Genomic DNA, 19,922 nt, shown 5'->3' with positions numbered 1-19,922 from the left:
CACTGGTAATGTAATTTTGGGGGAGGGTAAAACTAGGCTTCATTTATATGGAAAAACAAAAACACAAAATACAAAGACAGAGTCACATACAGGCATCTGGACACAGACCCCAAGGCAGGAAAGAAAGGCTAGATAGGGGTGGGGAGTCATCTAAAGCACTGAGCCAATTGGCTTCTTGCAGATTGAGTTCTTTCCCTGGGGGAGATGTAAATGATGTCTACCCTCCCTCCTTAGGCCCCCCAAGCAAACCAAGCTATGGTTCCACCAAAGTTCACTCTGTTAGCCTTACTTACAGTGCAGTGGGTGAGAAGCTGCAGGCAGGAGCACAGGGAACCTTGAAGCAGCCACAGTGGAAGGTCTGAACCCAGCATGGCTATGTAACTGAGGTCCTCCCTCCAGTCCTACCCCACCTCTACATTCTAGCCCAGTGGTTCTCAACCTTCCTAATGCTGTGTCCCTTTAATACAGTTCCTCATGTTGTGGTGACCCCAAACCATAAAGTTATTTTCATTGCTACTTCAGAACTGTAATTTTTCTGCTATATGAATCATAATGTAAATATCTTATATGCAGGATATCGGTTATGCAACCCCTGTGGGGGACGAGACCCACAGGTTGAGAATAGCTACAGCCCTTCCAGAGACCCCAAGGCTACATGTAATTCAGGCAGAATTGCGTATAGCTGGTTGGGAGGAGGGGCTGGATACTTGGGTGACCATCCCATAGCCTTCATCACCTCGCCTTCCTTCTATGAAGAAATGTCAAGAATCAACAAGCCCAGCAATGATAATCTTTTGTGAGCAGGTCCAGCCCTCCTGAAGATAGTGGCAGTGTTGCTTGGAGGATGGTCTTGTATAATTCTGCAGCACAGGAAGTGATCTTGATGACAGCCTGCCATCTGTGATGCAAACAGATGCCCTGGAAGCTAGTTGATAAAGGCTTGACATGGCTAACATGGCCCAAGTGAAAGCAGACCCCAGGCCACTCTGGACCCATGCTGGTAAAGGACTCCTGTGGCTGTGACCAATCCAGGATGGTCTCCTAAGGACCGCCCACGGTAGAAACAGAGCTGTCCCCTCAGTCTCTGATGCAAACTGAAATGCTGCAAGTAAACATGTTGAGTGGGGCAATGGTCTTAAAGTGGCATGCTCCTGTGAAGATGCAGTGGTGTGGTGTCTGGGGGAGGAGCTAAGTCATTTCTCTGGACCCCATTTTCCTCTTCTATAAGACGTGGCTCACAGAAGTGACTATTGTACTTACTTCGTTGTGCTTACTTATGGTAAGGAGGCAATTAAATGATATGCTGTGATACCAACAAATTGCCTAATCAGTATTACCTATGACTTACATTTTTTAGGTGTTCAGCCATGGGGATCAGCAATGATTAAACAGGCATGATTCCTTTCTTTGTGTTGCATGCAGCCTCATGGGCATGCTCAAATGCTTTATACAGAAATTTGGAGGAATCCAGATAAAAACTTATTATGCCCTCATCTGTTTAAGCTGAAGGGATGCACACCAGCATCATAATGCTAGTTAGGATGAGGTCGTGTATTGAAAGTGGTTTGCATTTTCACGGTGATTTTCTGTGTATCTTTTATATTCACACTGGATTGTGATGCTTTTCACCATCATTTTTGAAAAAAGAAGGAAAATGAGGATATTCCTTTCTCTGGCTTGCCACCCATCACAGATTCCACTAGCTTCCCCAGGAAAGAGCACCGCCACCCTGAGGGGACAGCAGCTTGTGCCTCTGACGGTCCATGTCAGTGCACTGCTGAGGAAGGGGAGGTCTCCATCAGAGTCATGCCATGGGCTGACTGACAAGAGTGGAAGAAGAGTTTCACCCTCTCCTCAGTGGGGGCAAGCACCTCAGGACAGCCCTGCCAAGCTTCAGGGAGACCTGGGCTTATTGATGTCTGCAGCTCTGGGTGCCTGCCTGCCCAAGCCATGTTCTCCAACAGCTCTGTCTGCGACAAACTGGCATTTTGTTCTTCTCTGGGCTCCTGTGACCGACTATTCTGAATACAAGCCAAGGAAGGAAAAGGAGAAAAGAAGAAGAAGAAGAAGAAGAAGAAGAAGAAGAAGAAGAAGAAGAAGAAGAAGAAGAAGAAGAAGAAAGAAGAAGACACTGTTAACACTGAAAAATCACATGGTCCACTTCTGTATTTTAGGAGTTCTTTTTTTTTAATTTTTTTCTTTTAGGAGTTCTTAACTGGCCTTTGTTACGATAAATCTTTCTGCCAAAAGCTGCCGAGCCCCACCGCCACGTGTACGCTTTATGCCAGCCGCCCACCGGAGTTAGGGCCCCAATTAATGCACAGAGAGACTTGTATTAGGTACAATGCTGCTTGGCCAATGACTAGGATTCTCATCTGTTAGCTCAGTCTCAATTATCATAAACCTATATATTTTATAAGACTTATCTTATCGGATGCCTTATTGGCGTCTCTCCTTGCCGGTGGCTCACATCCCACCGCTGGAGGAGGCAAAGAGGAAAGGGGCACCCTTCCTGTTTTCCCTTGCTTAAATATGAGTCTCCTTGCTATGTCACTTCCTTCCTGGATCACCACTTCTCTACTACATTTCCCAGAATCCTCTTTGACTCTTAGTCCTGTCTAACTTGCTGTCTCATTGGCCAAGCAGTATTTTATTTAACAATCAATAAGATAAACATACACAGAAGTACTTCCCTCATCAGGCCTTTAATAAATATGTTAGCCACCTATGTCTGTCATGTCTTTCCAGCTGCTCTTGGGTAGTTCCCATAAGGTATCCACGTGGGCTCCATGGTTATTGCATTATAGACTTTTCCTGGGGAGATGCAACACACGCACATCTACTCACCCAAAAAACAGATACCACTGAAGTCCAACTTAGTGTGCTAATGAATTTTATTGGGGTTACTTACAGGAATATAAGTGAGGGTCTATCTATAGGAGCAGAAATGATTCAAAGACAGCTGCATCACCAAAGGCCACCCAATGTGGGTGACAGTTCACAAAAACTAGAAGCCTAGAGTGTATGACATAGCCTGTATCAACTCAACAGGTTGGAAAGTGTCCTTTCCAGGTGGCTCAGGTTGCTCTGTCCTTTTCCAGGCAGCTCTGCAGGTCTTCGTTTCTTCTGGGCAGTTTCTTCTGGTCTCTGCTTCCTGCAGGCTTCTGGCCTTGCCTCCCTCTGCTTCCTCCAGGCATCTCTGGGGCTTGTCTGACAATCTTTTTTGCTGACTCTCAACAGTCTTTACTATTTATATACTCTTGGGGAGGGCCTTAGTGAATCTTATCTTTTTGGGGGCTTCCTGAAGCTATTTTGAGTTGTTTTCTTCTGATATTAAACATAGATGAGCTTCCCTATAGCATGTCACTTTCCCCTTAGAACTTGCCTTAAGAGAGAAGGCAAGCCTTCTCTCTTGTATTAGGGCACAAAGCCCTAATTAACTCTTTGTGCCTCTCTGCATTGCCTTCTCTCCAAAATAGAAAGTTTTAATCTCAGAGAAAACCTCTATACAACAATAGTCTGTTTGAGTCTCTTTGGGAGAAAGTACTTTCAACACTATAGGGGCTTTTTGTCAAGATACACAAATGAGGTGGTCATGAGTTCAGTGTAGAAACAATATGCTTTTCTGGAACTAAAAACCAGGCAAACACTTGGGCACATGCTGTGTCAGAGAAAGAAAGTCTCTCTTCCATCGACTTGATAATCTTGGAGCATGTAAGTTTGGGGCCACCTGTTAGTAGCCAGCCTCTTCTTCCTAATGTTGGAAGCTTGCAAACAGGATAAAGGCAAACCGAGATGATGGCCCTGTTGGGTTCCTTTATCCAGTCATTCCTAAAACCACCTTTCAAGAATACAAGTAACCCTTCAAAGTCGGCTTTTTCTCAACAATGACTTGTGTTTCTCAACAGAAGCTGCAAGGATGGTGATTGCCACACTGTAATGAGCACCTACTAGGTGGAGGTTTGTGGCCATCTGGAATCCATGTCAGCTTCAAAAACACATTCCTACACTCCTTGTTCAAGACTTAGCATCACTTTTCTCTGCTAAACACATCAAGAGGAATTGTGGGTACTGATACCCCACATCACAACCTGTGTCTCCACACAGACCAGATAAGTCAGCACTGAGGCTTGCCCAAGCAGCCCTAAAGTATCTCCCATGTCCTTCCATGCCCAGCTTTTCCTTCTCTCTTTTGGTGGGGTGGAACCCAGAAGATCTAAAAAAGAACTCAAGATCCTAAAAGATGTCAGAGCTACTAGACAGACTTGCTCAGATCCCTGACGACCACGAGGAGCTGACCACAGCCGTTATCCTTCTTTTGAAAATATAATATGGCAACCCCTTGGAATCTGGCCTAGAGCTCTCATCATGAGGTCGTCTCAGCCTAATGACTGCAAATATGTATTGAGCTCCTCGTCTGTGCTTGCCTGGACCTCATCCCCTATGCTACTCTTTATCCTGCATTGCCCACGATTGCCTCTCTCCTCATCTGTCTTCTCTATGTGGTCATGAATTTCCCAAAAGACAGGTCCTTATCTGTCTTCTCCTCTGCACGGTACCCCAGGTATTCAGTTAATTGCTAGGCACACTGTCAGTGCTTAGTAAGTGTTGATAGATTGAATTTGCAAATGACCAGTTGCACAAAGTTGCTGTGAAGTTTCAACATTGTTCTGATGGAGAAGGTACCTGGCACACAGGAGGTCCTTGGCAAATATTCACAAAGGGAAAAGATCTAGGAAAGAGCAAATGTGTATTGGGCAAGGCTTTCGTGGGAGGGCATATTTCAGCCACGCTTTATCCTACCTCAGACTCTTAAAGGACTCGTTTCTTTCTGGTCTTTCCGGGTAATCACAGACTGTAGAGGAGCCTCTCCATCCAGAGGCTCTGGGATGTGGCAAGGGTGCCACAACACTTCAATAAATAACTCGTGGAAGGCTTGTGCTGTAAGAGCAGACTTCTCACCCTTGCCTGGGTGTGGGACGCCTGGTGTGCCTCAAGGGAAAGAAATCTTCTCTCAATTTCAAGTTTTATCTTGAGAAAGGTTAACTCTTTGTGCCCTATCCTCATTCCAGACAGGCTGCAGAGACTTGGCCCAAGCCTGCCAGAAGAATGCTCAATGGCCCATCCCTGGGAAAGGGATGGCTGCACCATGCCAGTGAAAGGTAGTGCTTATTGTCAATTTACAAGATTTAGAATCTGACAGAATACAAACCTGTGGGGGGATTGGTTAGACTAGGTTAGCCTCTGGGCATGCATGTGAGGGATTATCTTGATCAGGTACACTTAGATGAGAAGACCCACCTTAAAAGAGAGAAGCACCATTCCCTAGGCATGGGTTCTAGACTGCAGAAAAAGGAGGGAGCTAGCTGAGCCCAAGCATCCATTGTTCTCCATTATCCTGACTTCTGGCTGAGGCAATGTGACCAGCTGCTTCAAGTCCTGACACCTTGATTTCTGCATCATGATGAACTATGCCCTCAAACTATGAGCCAAAATAAACCTTTTCTTCCTTTGGTCAGGGTACTTTATCACAGCAATGAGAAAAGTAACTAAGACAGCATCTAAGCAGCATAAAAAGTAGTTCACTGCTTGAGCTCTAGAGCCAAGCTGCTACAGTCCAGTCCTTGCTTCAGAAGACCTGGGACTACCTAGCATCACTTGATGTCTCACCTATAAAATGGGATGATGATATTTAATGATACCCACACTGGAGGGCTGTTACAAAGATAACTCCATTATTTTGCTAACTAACAGAATGATTTTTGAAAGCCTGTGTTTTTATTTTTAATATGGTAGCTTCAGAAGATAAACTGATATAAACAAAACTCTGCCTTCTTTTTTCTCATTTGTTTTGTTCTCATTAATTTTTAAAAGAGCATTAAAGGTCCCTAAGACCCAAATGTTGGAAACCACTCTCTCTCTTTGATAAGGGTGATCACTCCAACCATGTAGATAGATCCCTTAGTCCTTAAGATTCTTATGACACTTGCCCAACAATGGGGACAGATGTCGAAGTGTCTAGGTCACTTCCAGGAAATCCCCCATCTTCCCACACAAACCTGAACTGAACAACCCTAGACAAGTCACTTCCCCACTTTGAGCCTGCTTCCTCATCTGTAAAAAAAGACATTATAATATTTACCTTGTAGTTCTTGCAAGCATCAGATGGGCTAATGCATCTGCATTATTAATGCACACAATTAATACACCACAGAGTACTACAGGTGGCTGCAACAACAGAAATCTATCTTCTCAACAGTTCTGGAGGGTGGAGTCCAAGATCAAACTGTTAGCAGAATTGGTTTCTGTGGGGTGCTTGTCCCTTGGCTTTCAGAAGGCCATCTGCTCCCTGTGGCCTCATAGGTCTTCCATCAGAGTATGTCTGTGTCCTGATCTGCTTTTCAAAGAAAAGCATCATGGTGTGGATTAAGGGTCTCCCATATTACCCCATTTTAACTTAATTACCTCTTTAAAGACCCTGTCTCCAAATACAATCACATCCCAAATACTAGGATGTCAGAATGGGGAGGAGGAAGTGGGGGAGGGCACAGTTCAGTTTATTAAAGTATCTAAAACATTCTTCCCTGGGGCCCCAACTGTACTTCTTTCTTCTCCATCAACCTAGAGCTGTGGCCATTAGTTTGGACCATTAGACCCTGTAGGGATAAGTCCTTGGGTGCCTGGGAGCAGGGTATGACCTCAGACAAAGCTGTTCTCTGCTGATGTACTGGGCACCTACCACACACACACCCTTCCCTACACCTTTGCCTTTTCCGAGCCTCAAGTTCCAAAACTGGCAAAACTGGAGAGAGTGACTTGTAATGAAAGCTGTGGACTTGCGTCTCTGCTGTCATCTTTATGTGTGCAGCAACTGCTTACACTAAGTACATAGTATGAGTGAGGTATGGTGCTAGGGATACTGTGAAATCCTGTCCCTGCTGGAGCTGATGTTATCCTGGGGACTGGAGACAGCCAAACACTAAACAAACCCACAAGTACAATGCCTAGCAAGTCAACAGTGATTAAGTACTGTGAAAGAACAACAATTAAACCAAGGGAGGGGAGTGGGGAGTGTGGCAGTGGGGAGCACTGAAAGTCAAGGAAGGCCTTCCTATGGATACAGCAGGTGAGGGCATCTTGGCATCTCATGGATATCCCAGAGATGTGCCTTACAGGTAGGAGAGCCATGAATGTGCCCCCTTCACACACCCACAAAAGTGCTGCTGGAGCTGAATGAACAAGGAGGCGACTAGCCTCAGGAGAAGTAAGAGAAACAGCTCCATTCAGCCTGGACAGAAAGGACCAAACTTCTCCTCTGTGGAGAGTACAGGAGTATCCCAAGAGCGGGATGGAGTGTAACCCCTGACAGGGTGTAACCAGATGACAAAATGAGATCGAGATCGCCACATATTCCCAGCTTATAGAGCCCTTTGTCTTTGCAAACTGGCCAGATGTCTGTTCCAGCCCTCCAGCCATGAGCAGTGCCACCCAGCTACCTGGGCCAGCACCTTACAGTGGCAGTTATGCTGCCAGTCTGTCAGCCCTTCTCCTGGTCCTTCAAGCTTCGGTCTAGATCTTGTTCCTCCCGGAAACAGTCTTAGAGCCCTAGCTCTGCTCTTGCCTCCCCCACCCCCATTTCTGAGAACCAAGAGGTAGTTAGGAAATAGGCCTGGGAACCCAAGCACGGGGTTGAAATTCTCTCTCTTTTTCTCTTCTCAGAGTCTATGTGGCCCAATCATCATCTCTGTAAAATGTGAACAAATGGTAACATTTTACCCAGGGTAGGTCAAGTCCCCAATATCTGGTTCTGTAAAATGCAGCACAGTACAGTCTAGGAGTTAATAGATAGCACTTTCAGTTGGTCTGTGTTGTTGCAAAACCAAGAAACTAGTTACCACCAAGAGAAAAAATCTATGATCACAAGGTTTGTTTGTCAACTAGCTGCCCCACCCCCATCCCAAGTCCACTCACAGTTAAGAACAGAAGCTGAGAGGCGGATAGCTGCTCAGTGCCACCCAAATTTTGCTGTCCATCTGTGCCACATAGTTGTGACACGGAAAAAAATGAGCCCATACTAGATACAGCCTTGGGAGTGTCCCTAGAGTATTCGGTACACCTAGCTATGGCCCCAGCACCCATGCCACACGGGAAGGTGTATAATAGACACGACAATGCTCATGGTGAGTTGTAGCAACATCTGTGCCAAAGAGACTTGGGAATGAAGTCCTGGGGTCTCAGGATGGAGAATTCCCTTAGAAGTCTAGTGGCTCACATCAGCAGATGTGAATGTGAGTTGTTCACTGGTTCTGATCCACGGATGATTCTGTTTAGCAGAAACCACTGGCTGCCTCTCCTCCCCCTTGACCTAGTCCATCAGTTGAGGGCAAAGGGTGATAGAGCCCCTCCCCCCATTTAGGTAGTAAGTGCTAGAGCCAAGATTTGAAGGTGGGTCTGAGCCCTTGAGCTTTTTCCCTGAAAGGCAGACTAGTGATTAAAGTGGTCGCCCCTTCAGAGCAGTCAAGAGGGTTGAGGGTTCGAAGGTAACGTGTCCTCCCTTCAATTTCTTCATCCAGAAATTCGAAGCTTCAGACCTCCCTTGAGAAACTGGGTGGGGATTAAGGAGGAGCCATGTTTGGAGTGACAGGTGTCCCCCTTCGCTGAAAGCTTGTTCTAATCATCCCACATGCCCTCCCTTGGCCCAGGGCACTTCTGCCCCTGTCTCTGCTTCTTCTGCTCCCTTTCATTGTTTGCTTATTGCCATCTTTTCTGGGGCATATGTCTTGCTTTGAAAATCCTCTCATTGTCAATCCCTTCCCTTTCTTGCTCCTGTCTGGGCCCTAAACCCCTAGCTCTACATTTTCCTGCTGCGTAAACCTAAGTTGAACCTAGGCAGGCCATTCTAACTAGGGCTATTTCCAAACTTAGCCTTCTAAAAAACTCTCCTGGAGAAATCCCTAACTGCAATTGTGGTTCCACTCAAGAGTGTAGGATTCTGTAGGCGAGGGTGTGGCCATGGAATCTGCATTTTTAACCAGGAGAGAGGCGGGCTCTTGGATTGTACTCTGGGAAGCCCCTTACTCTGGGAAGCCCCATCTCTCTCAGTTTCCTCAGTTAAGATGAGTGGACAGAACCTCCTTCCCAAGGTTGCAAAAGTGAAACGATTTGTCTACAAACAAATATATCTTTTGTCCTGGCTTGAGTTTTGTATGATTGCTTTTGTCTGCCCTTCCCATTCTGTTTCTGTTGGGTTTGTATTCTTTTACTTAGTTCCCCACTCATTACCTAAAGCAGACCCAACTCGAGTGAACAAGGTGTCGGGTGGGGTGGGGTTTCTGTGAGGGCTGGAGGCCCCCAAACCACTAAGTGGCCCTTCTCACTTGTGGAAGCCTGCACCCAGCAGTCCCCTACGATGGAGCATCCCCGCCCCTGCAGCCTCCACAGCCAGGAAGCCCAGGGAAGAGGAGGAATCTATTGTGCAGGAATGGCCTGCTGCTATGGAAACCAGCGCTCAGGAAACTCAGCAAAGATCCATTCTGGGGAGCCGGGTTGCCTTGGGGGAGGGGAAGAGGCCAAACTGCGCCTCGGACTTTGCCCTCCTATTACCCGTCCTGTGATGCTGGGCAAGTCACTTAACCTCTCTGAGCCCTCCTTTCCCTCACTGGCCTGGGAGCAGCAGCCCCCATTAGCAGTGGATAATCCCAGCCGCGGATGACTGAATGTCGCGCTGCGGCTTTCAAGACTGAAGATGGGCCAAATTGCTGTGAGCTTTCTTTCATTACCGCAAGCTCAAAATATTCCAGTGCCAGCTTGCTGCGCGACCCTGTGCCACCGAGGACCAGCAACGATTGCCATGATTGAATTCCCTCTCCCAGAGGCACTGGGTCCACCCTTAACACACACACTGCCATACACACTCGGATGCAGAATGCACACAGGTGCTGAGCTAGGCTGCCCACAAGAAAGCGCAGAATCTGCAGGAAGCTCTAGCTCTCAGTATCTCTCCATTTGCAGTGCCATGATCAGGGCCATCTGAGGGCTTTCCTGGACTGCCTACTTCAGGAGACCTAAGTTCAAGCCAATAGCCTGATCTTGGAGGCCCCTAGCATCTCGGCTCTGTACTCTTCCTCCATACATCATCTCTGGATTTATGAGACCTTTTCCCAAGAGGCAAGAGTTGTATCTTTTTTTTTTTGCCACAAATCACCCAGCATCTGGCCCACGTAGTTCTCTGTGAGGCTAGGAAAGGAGTAAATCAAGGGCATAGATACTCAAAGTGGTGGGAACTGCACAACCCACCCAAGGAACATCAGTGAAAATTTTACCCTTTCTGTGCCTCTGCTTCTAGCACACATCTCCCTGTCTACAATAATATGTCACATACTCGAACTCAACACAAACAGTCATTGCACATAGAGATCCCACCATGCACTGCGAGCTCCCATCCACCCGATGTCAGGAGTCTCAGAACATTTTCACCTTCTTGACTTTGTTCATATGGTTCTCTTGCCCCCCAAATCCTGCTGCACAGGTTCCTACAGCACTGCTAAAATCTCCTAGCACCACTAATCCCCTTCAATTTATAGAGAACTTGAGCCCAAGTTCACACGGGGTATGTGGCCAGCAAGTCTGCTTCAGAACAGAGCCTCCAGGAGACTCGGGGTCCAGCAGCTCCAATGAGCATCCACGTATGTGCTCCTTCTACCAGCCAGGCTGTTTGTTTTCTTAACAAACATGCTCCAGGCACATGGCTCAGTGCTGGGGACCCAGGAGCGAGCAAGGCCAGCTGAGATAAGAACATGCAGCCAAGAGAAGCAGACAGATGTTAAACAAGTAATTACAAGCATGATGGCTGCCACAAAGGAACTGCAGAGCAAGACCTCCAGGAGTGATACAGCAGGACACCGGCGCTTCCCGTTTGTGTGAGGTTCTGGGGCTCTAAGGTTGGTCCTCTAGGCCCTGCACAGAACTTCCTTGGTAAAAGCCCCAGGCCTGCAGACTCAGTGCCTGGGAGAGGGGACCCTGGAGGCTCAGAGAAGCACTATAGAGACCTGAGTTGTAGGGGGTGATGTTTTCTAATCATCCACCATATCTCAAGCAGGCTCATTCTCACACCCAGCCATGTGACAGGTAGGATTCGCCCTGGTTCACAGATCAGCCAACTGAGGCCTAGAAAAGTCGAGTGCCCACTTGCTAAATATGCTTACCGGAAACAGGGGAAACAACCAGCACCCAGTGGGCTGGTCTTACCCAGGATCCTTCACTTTATGACAGCATTTAAGCAACACAGAATTGGTGAGCCAGACCATCACGTTGAATGGGTGTCCACCGAGGTAACTCCAGTTAACAGATGTTTGGCCTTCAACCATTTGTCTAACTAGTCTGTGTTGTTTCCCATCTGTGACTCTGGCATGATGGTGCTTGTGAAGGGTTTTCCTGCTGAGCCTGCTCTCCATCTCCATCCCTCTGCTCAACCGCATTGGCCTCTGGGACTCTTCTAACAGGCAGGACCTGACTCTGATCAGAAGTTTTGTACATGTTGCTCCCTTGGCCTGGAAGCCTGTCCTCCCCATAGCTCTGCTTAGAGACCTCCTTGGCATCCTGGCAGAAACTGGTCCTTTGCCACCACCCTGGATGCCACTCAGCCTGTGTTTTTCTCCCTTCACTGCCACCAGCTCCCACTCCCAGCCTCTTGCAGCAGAAGGGGGAGGCTTTGTTTCATTCACTGTTGTTTCCCAGCCAAGGCACTTGACTAAGGCCACCGGGAGTTAGCAAGCCCATAGAAGCTTATGCCAGACCTCTGTGCTTCCATGGCCTATGCATACCCTTGGCAGCTCAGAAGGGAAGCCCTGTCTCTCTAGCCATCTGGTGGCCGGGTTGGTTCTAAGCATACCTGCTCCCCAGTCATCCAAACAGCAAGGCCTAGGCTTCACAACTATACAAATGGGCTGCATGCAGCCCTTTTCCTATATAGAAGACTCTGGACAAGGGCACTGGATTCCATGGGCCTTTTTCTCTAGCACCCTGGAGCTGACAGGCAATGAGAAACCAGGCCTAGCCTTGGCAAAGCCTTGCAGGGGCTCAAAGCCGAGTGCCAGGTCCCTGCCAGCTTCATTCCCCCCAAACAGCCTCCAATTGTCCCAGAAGCTCCCAAGTTCCCTGAAGTCCTTCCAGAAGCCACTCTCTCATGGAGACACTCACTCTCAAAGGGACCGCAGGAAGGCTGCTTCCTGCTGGACAGGCATGGTGGTCCCAGCCTCATAGGAGTCCCAGGGTTTCCACACCCCACTGAGAACTCACAGCCCAGGGCTTGGCAAGGACAGAGAGCCAGAGCAGGCCGCTGCTCTTGGCATTTGTATGCAGGTGCTGGCCCCAAACAAGAGCTAGGCTCCATCAGCGCAAAATAAAGCCCTCACTGAAAGCAACCGAGAGAAGACAAATCCAGGCAAAGGGAACTGCCTGCACCCTCTGACTGGTAGAGAATTCTCCATTCTCGGGCCACACCCCAACCATCATCTGTAGGGGTTCCCTGGATAGGCTCCTCAGGGCTCAGGTTGCTATGGCAAAGATTCACTTATCACCCATAGCAGTGCTCTACACCCAGGGGGAGAGCATCTGTATCCAATATGGCACCAAAAGCTTTCTAAAAGGCTCAGCCAGGCTCTATCCTAATGGACTTGGCTTGTATATTAGTTACTTTTTTGTTGCTCTGACAAAAGCAACTTAAGGAAGCGGGTGGTTCTTTTGGCTACAATCTTCCATCTTGCAAGGCAGGGAAATGGTGATGGTGGGAGCATGAGGTGACATGTCACATTGTAGCCACAGTTAAGACACACAGAGAGATGAAGTTGGCAGGCAGCTGTATTCTTTTTACTCACTCTGGAACTCTAGCCGGTAGGATGGTGCTGCCCACCGATGGAATGGTTCTTCTCATCTCAATAATCCTCTCTGGGAAACACACACACACACACACACACACACACACACGCACACACGCACGCGCGCACACGGTTGGCAATCTGCATTAACCATCACAGCTCTGTTTTACATGGTTCCTCACTGGTTCTACAACATGCCTGAGTTTGAGAATCACCTAGAGACAGTTGTGACACAACTGAATTAGCTTTTCATTTGTCAAGTAAACAGGTGCTTTGTTGGGGCCTTCCATGTGGGATCTGGAGGCAGCAATGAAAATGTGCTTAGTCAGCATGTTCTATGTGCTACGATTTCTCTGAAGTTTTCACACTCACTGCATTCTCACTACAACCCCCTTGCAGGAGATGACACTTTTCTTTCTCCATTTAGCAGATGAGAACAGCTGCATGAAGTTGCTCCGCTAGAAGATGGCAGAGCCAGGCTATGGACCTAGGTGGAGGCAGGTCCCAGAGCCTGTCCACTTACCATACTTCATCCTGAAGCCCACAGTCCAGTGGAAAAAGATGAAACATGGTTGACGTTCAAGGGGACATGCCCCAAGGAAGGTGCTCTGTGGCTGGGGAGTTACAAGGGGTTCCTAGCCAATAGAAAGGAACCTGATGGGGCTTGGGGGATGACTCCACAGTTTAGAGCACTTGTTACTCTTGCAGAGGACCTGGGTTTAATTCACAGCATCCACAATGGAGCTCACAACTATTTTTAACTCTAGCTCTGGGGGCTTCAAGGCCCTCCTCTGACCTCTGTGGGTACCAAACACATACGTGGTATGTATATATACATGCAGGCAAAACACTGGTTCATATATATAAAATTAAATAAATAAACCTAAAAGAAAGGAATGAACAAGAGAGTGGGGGGGGGGGAGTCCGATGAAAATCTTTAAATGAGGCTCCTGAGCATTGGTCTCACAGACAGGTAAGAGCTGAGCAGGTGTGGTGAGAATGATATTCTCTGCATAGGGAGTAGCTATACAAAGATGTAGTTATGTTCCCAGAAACGCCATGTGACAGTCACATAGATTCGGGGCAGATCTTGGTGGCATGGAGGCTGCACCCCAAAGACATCAGAGGAGCCCTTGAAGTGTGGAGGACACAGTCTTGTCCCTAGGAAAACCACATGGGGCACAGCCTGACTGCACTGCAGCAGAGACTGAAGGCAGACAGATCCAGGTCCCAGAGGCTGGCGGGACCCGACTGAGCGGTGACAGTGAGAGGCACAGCTGCGGTAGAATGGTCAGGGGTTTCCCAGAAGGAAGTGACCAGATAGGTTTGGGAAAATCTATCTGGCAGGGGGAGCTAGTAAGTAGGTATGCTGAGCCTGGGGTGTGTATCCAGGAGATAGTCCTGTTAGAAGTAGAGGTCTCTGGGTGGCAGTCAAGCAGGACCTGTAAGGCTAGGGACACAACACAATGGCCTTCTGGCAGATCCCAGGACCAGCTTTGGCCCCTACCAGGCAGCCATATTGCCTGTCACCATCATGCCCATCTTCTCTGCTATCTGCATCTTTGAGAGCTAAGTGGGGGAGGGCTGTCAGCCCTACCAGCCTCTAAGAGTCACAGTTAGGGGAGATGTGCTCACTTTCTGGGTGATTGATACCATAACCCACCAGGTACCTGTTCAGGAGCCTAAACTGGATCCCCACTTGAAGGTTGCCTAGAGGCAGGTGCCTTCCACCTCTGCCTCTGATAGGGGGATGCCCAAATTGCATGTAACCATGTGGCAATTGAATATGCCAATGGTTGCACTGAGTGAACCTCAGTCCTTTGGACACTGCGTGTTTCCTGTACATCTCTGTGTAAGATCTAGGATCACTCCTTACCCATCTTTGTGCTACAGAGTACCTCTGACCGCCCTCCCCCTGCGCTGCCCAGCAGCAGCAATCCTGCAGAACTGGCGGGGTACATGAGGAAGATGAGGAACTGGAAGGTGCCAGGATGGAGGGGGCCCCACCCTTGATGGAGCCTGAGACTAGTTTGCAATATCAGAGCTGTAAAGCTAGCCTAGTGACAAAAGATATTACTATCAGATAATGGGTAAAGTGCCTTGTTATTTCATTAACAAAGACTGTCTCTGAGAGCGGCCCAGGGCTTTCAGAAGCCCACATCCTCCATAGGAGCTGATGATGGCAAAGAGGAGCTGCCACGGGACAGAGAGGGGACACTGATGTGGGGCCCCATCCTAGACTCTCAGGCCCAGCCCCAGGACAGGGACCCAAGATGTACATCCCAGGGATCACATGTGCCAGTGCCAGCATGTCCCCTGATGGAGCTAAATAACTGGTGGAATTTTAATTTATGGATATATATATATATATATATATGTGTGTGTGTATACATATATATAATATTATATATATATATATATATATAAAATTTGGACAGCTATATACCTATATGTAATGTGTCATGATCATATTCACCCTCTTTACCCCGCCTGCTCCTTCTGACCCCCTTTCTCTTCCTAAGTGGTTCCCCTCCTACTCCCCTGTCTTTCCGGTTGTGTGCAGGTCTTGTGGTGGGAACCAGAGCTGCTTGCTGTGTGTTCAGGATTGCAATAGCTGTGTTATATCCAGAAGATAACATTTCGCTGAACCCCTTGCCATCCTCTGTTTTTTATAATCCTTCTGCTCCCTCTTCCATGATGTTACCTCAGCTTTGGTGGGGGTGATACAAGGAGATGAATCACAGTTTGGGCGCCGAGCCATGGAGACAAGGGCTGGAGCTGACTTCATTCTTTTTGAGGTGGTAAATTGCACTTCACTTTGCCAGACTTTCTGTAAATTGGGATAATGCTACCATATCATCTATTCCTAGGCCACATTCACAGTCCTTTAACAAACTCCATACGTTCCCTGCAATGTGCTAGGCACTTTCTAGGTCCTGAGGATCCAACAGCAAACATTGTGACCTAAAGTTCCACTCTAAGGGAAGTTTACATGGGAATTGGCAAATAAATAAATAAATAAATAAATAAATAAATAAAAGAGAAGTACCAGAAGGTGACGGGAACTATAAAATTTGGAGCCAGGCAAGAAGCTGGTACCAGGAAGGGGTGGTTTACAGAATAATGTTGGATTGTGACATTGGACCAGAGGTTCAAGGGACCCACAGTAGCAATGGGAAGGCCCTAGGTTGGTCTCCACAGGCTCATCTGAGGAGGACAAGGTCCATGTGGCTGAATCACATCAGGAATAGAAGATTATACCATACAGTTGAGAATGGAGTGCCCTTTGAAGCAGCATTGGATGTGAGATCTGAGCTTAATTTTAAGTGGTTATAAGCCCTCCTGGCTGCTGGTAAAGGGTGGGTTGGAGGGGTCAGGATAGAGGCAGAAGAGCTAAGAAGAAGCTCTGGTGGTGGTTGATGGAGGTGGTGGTTCAGGGGGCGGTGGGGATGGTGATGGAGCAGGGCAGCATCCCAAAGGCACCACCTGCATCTGGGAATGATGTCAGAACAAGGGAAAAGGTGGGGCTTGGATGGTCAGGATTGAAGGAGATGTGTATGGTCAATTGCTTACCTAGCATGCAGAGTACCTATGTACAATCACCCATTCCTGAACACGGTGATATTTACAGGCACCATCCAGTAAAGACACCAAGCCTGCAGCTCACCACGAGTGGTGTTTGTAGACTCCACCAAAACACAGACTCAGAGATCTGTTGGACCAGATGACCTAGGAGTGGAGAACAGAAGCAAACAGGCATTTGCTGGAGAGGGCTGGGCTGTGAGGCTGCCTGACGTGTGCAGTGTATGGGGCAGAGACTCTCCCAAGACTAATGGGCTTGTTAGGGGAGAGCAAGAACCAGAAACCGAGCCTCCTGACCCTCTGAAGTTCTCCCTAGGCTCAGGGAAGCTGTGTTCCCAGGGGTGAATTCCAACAGCACCTCTCCCCACATCCGCTGAGAACAGACTCTGAAGTCTGTTTCCTGACCCTGTGGACCCCTGGGGGGACAATAACAGAGACTGATGTTCTTGCTTCCTGATCCTTCTCAACACTGCACAGGTCATCTGGACCCTCTCCATCTTGACCTAACAATTCTGCAGAGTTTAGGCTTCAGAGCTGACCTCAGCATCCCCAGGCCTTGTGGTTGTGGAAGGGGGTGGCTTGGCTATCAAGGAGTGTTACTGTTTCCTCGCATCCTTCTGTGGAAGAATCCAAAGCCCTATGCCAGAGTACACTGGCATGGCAACCTGAACCCAACTCCATGGCATTGATAGATCTACATAAACTAGTTCTGGCTACTAGTGGCCAAGCCGTACAGGATAGAACCACCTTTCCTGTTGGGAAATGGCCCAGGCGGAATCCCCCTTTCCCCCTTATCCAGCTAGGATATGAGTCAGGGAAGGTCCTGTTAGCACTTTTCCTCTTTCCTCTTCCCTGCCCAAATGGACCTGTGGCACAAGAGGAGAGGCGGGGCCATCTGGAGCTGCCCCAACTCCCTCTTGCCTGTAAGGTCACCCAAGAGCAAAAAGCCTGTAGGCAGTCCTGTATCAGAACCTAATGGTCTAGGTCTAGGCTGGCGCCAGACTTAGGATACTGGCTTTATGCGTAATCTCAAAACAGTCCAGGCCTCACTTAAAGCCAAGTTCAAATAATAGGTAATCAGATTCTTAAATGGCTTCCAGCGAAGGCCAGCTGTCTGCTTATTAAATATTAAGCAGTGAGAACCTGGGAATGTGCAATTGAAAGTTAGACTCTGAAGCAGATGCTGCCAACGGGTTGGCCTGGCACTCACAGTTGAGATCAACAGGAGACTACAAGTCACCATGCTAAGCTGCTGGCAACTGCCTGCATTTCCTGAGTGTCAGACTCTGGGTGACCTTACCAGTCAAAGGCATGTGAGGCAGCCCCAACTGGATGCCACAGGTAGGAAGATTGATCTGTCCAGTGTCAGCTACATGGTTTCCATGCCTGCCAAGATTCCCACCCACGCACGCTCCTGGGGACAGTGTGACCTGGGAAAACACCTGCAAGGGTTTATGGGACCGGGACTACAAAGGAGAAATGAAGAGGATTTAATGGACACAATCAATCAGTCATTCAACAAACATTTATTCAATGCCTCCTGTGTAGCAAATGTTGAAAACTCTGGGAAACTACAAATTAAATATGTTAAACTCTTTCTCTGATGGCACTTAGAATTAACTGGGAGCTTTCATTCCACTAATGAATAAGGGTTTGCAGCATGGAAAGGCAAGAAAGGATCCATGCAGAGAAAGGACTGGACATGGTGGTGGAGGCTAGCAGCCAGGGCCCAATGGGCCACCGTGCTAGAGTCCTGGGGATTTCAAAGTCCAGAGCAGTGACTGGCCTCAGGGATGATCCCTAAGATCCCTGGGAAAGGACATTTTCCCACTCTGGTCCTTTAAGCTGCCATTAGGAGAAACAGGAAGGAAGGAAGGAAGGAAGGAAGGAAGGAAGGAAGGAAGGAAGGAAGGTAGGTCCATCTTGGGATGAGGCTCAGTTGGCAGACTATTTGCCTAGCATGCAAAAGGCCCTGGGGTCTATCTCCAGCAACACATAAAAGCTGGTGTAGTATGTACACCTGTAATCCCAGCTCCTGGGAGATGGAGGCAGGAGAATTAGAAGTTCAAGATCATTCTTGGCTATATGATGAGTTTGAAGTTAGCCTAAGCTATGTGAAACTGTCTTTTAATAAAAGAAGAGAGAGAGGGAGGGAGGAACAGAGGAAGGGTGAGAGGTACAGAGGGAGGGAGGGAGGGAGGAGGGGGAGGGAGGGAGGGAGGAGGGAGGGAAGGACTCTCCCCCATTGGATATTCTGGTGAATGTGTCCGCCTGCTTAGCTGGCCATCCGCCCTCAGGTTGGGTTACTTAACCTCCATTAGGGATGGATACCTATTCCTTTATTGTCTTTACACCTGCAGCAGCTAAGACACTGCAAACATATTCTGGGAACACAGGCACCTTGTGTTGGCTGGAAGCACAGTCTATGAATATGACTCTGCAGACCGTTCAGGTGAGAAGCCACATTCAGTGAGAATGGACTCCAGTTTGCCAGCCCCAGGAATGTGCCAGCCAGCTGGACTGCTCTGTAGCCCTGTGTAAGCCAGGGGCTGAGCCTGATGAGCTTCCAAAGTCACTCCCTGACCATGCTTGGATTCAAAGAAAGGCTGACTCAAGAAGGAAGAGAAGAATGCAGCTGAAAATACCACCAGCCCTGGAAGAGTTGGGTCCTTCAATGTGGTTCTGGGAATCTAGAATTGCACAGGCTGAGGATGCCACAATCTCACAGCCCTAAAATGCCTTAGCATTCATTCTATAACCCTGTGGCACTAAAACTCCATGGTGATAGGGAAAGGGAAACATCATAGCTATCCCCTCCTCTTGGAAAAGCCATACTTAGGGAAAAGACCCTGACCCCACAGCACCCAAAGGCAAGTAGGCCTATTCTACTTCTAAACCCATCCTCCCTCCCTCCCTCCCTCTCTCCCTCCCTCTCTCCCTCCCTCCCTCTTTCCTTTCCTCCCTCTCTCTTTCCCTCTTTCCCTACTCCCTTGTTCTCCCTCCTGACCTCTCTAGCTCTGTATATCTGTGTTTGGGCATCTGCACACCCCCTCCACCATCCCTGGTCTAGGCCTGGCAGCCACACATTTACCATCTGTATATAACCCAGTGATTAGCACCTCTAGCTGGAGGTGAGGAGTGTGGAACCCTTCTTCCTGCCAGCCAGGTAACTCTAAGTTACAGCAGTACTCCAGCTCCCCCAGGAGAGCCCAGGAGGGGAAGAAGGCAGAAGTACACATAGCAAGATCCATCACAGAAAGTCCCAGACATGCAGATACATGACACAGAAAGGCATGTATGCTGCACACAGATGCCACAAACAGCACATATACATATGTGTATGTGTATAGTCCTCACACATCTGCAAGCAGCCACATACAGACACATAACCCGCAATGACATGCAAAGACACAAAGATGAGCCCAATACATTTGGATATTTGCAAATAGACATGTGTCCACACCC

This window comes from Cricetulus griseus, chromosome 6 (genome assembly GCF_003668045.3).
Source record: "Cricetulus griseus strain 17A/GY chromosome 6, alternate assembly CriGri-PICRH-1.0, whole genome shotgun sequence".
NCBI lineage: Eukaryota > Metazoa > Chordata > Mammalia > Rodentia > Cricetidae > Cricetulus > Cricetulus griseus.
This window is presented reverse-complemented; position numbering follows the sequence as displayed.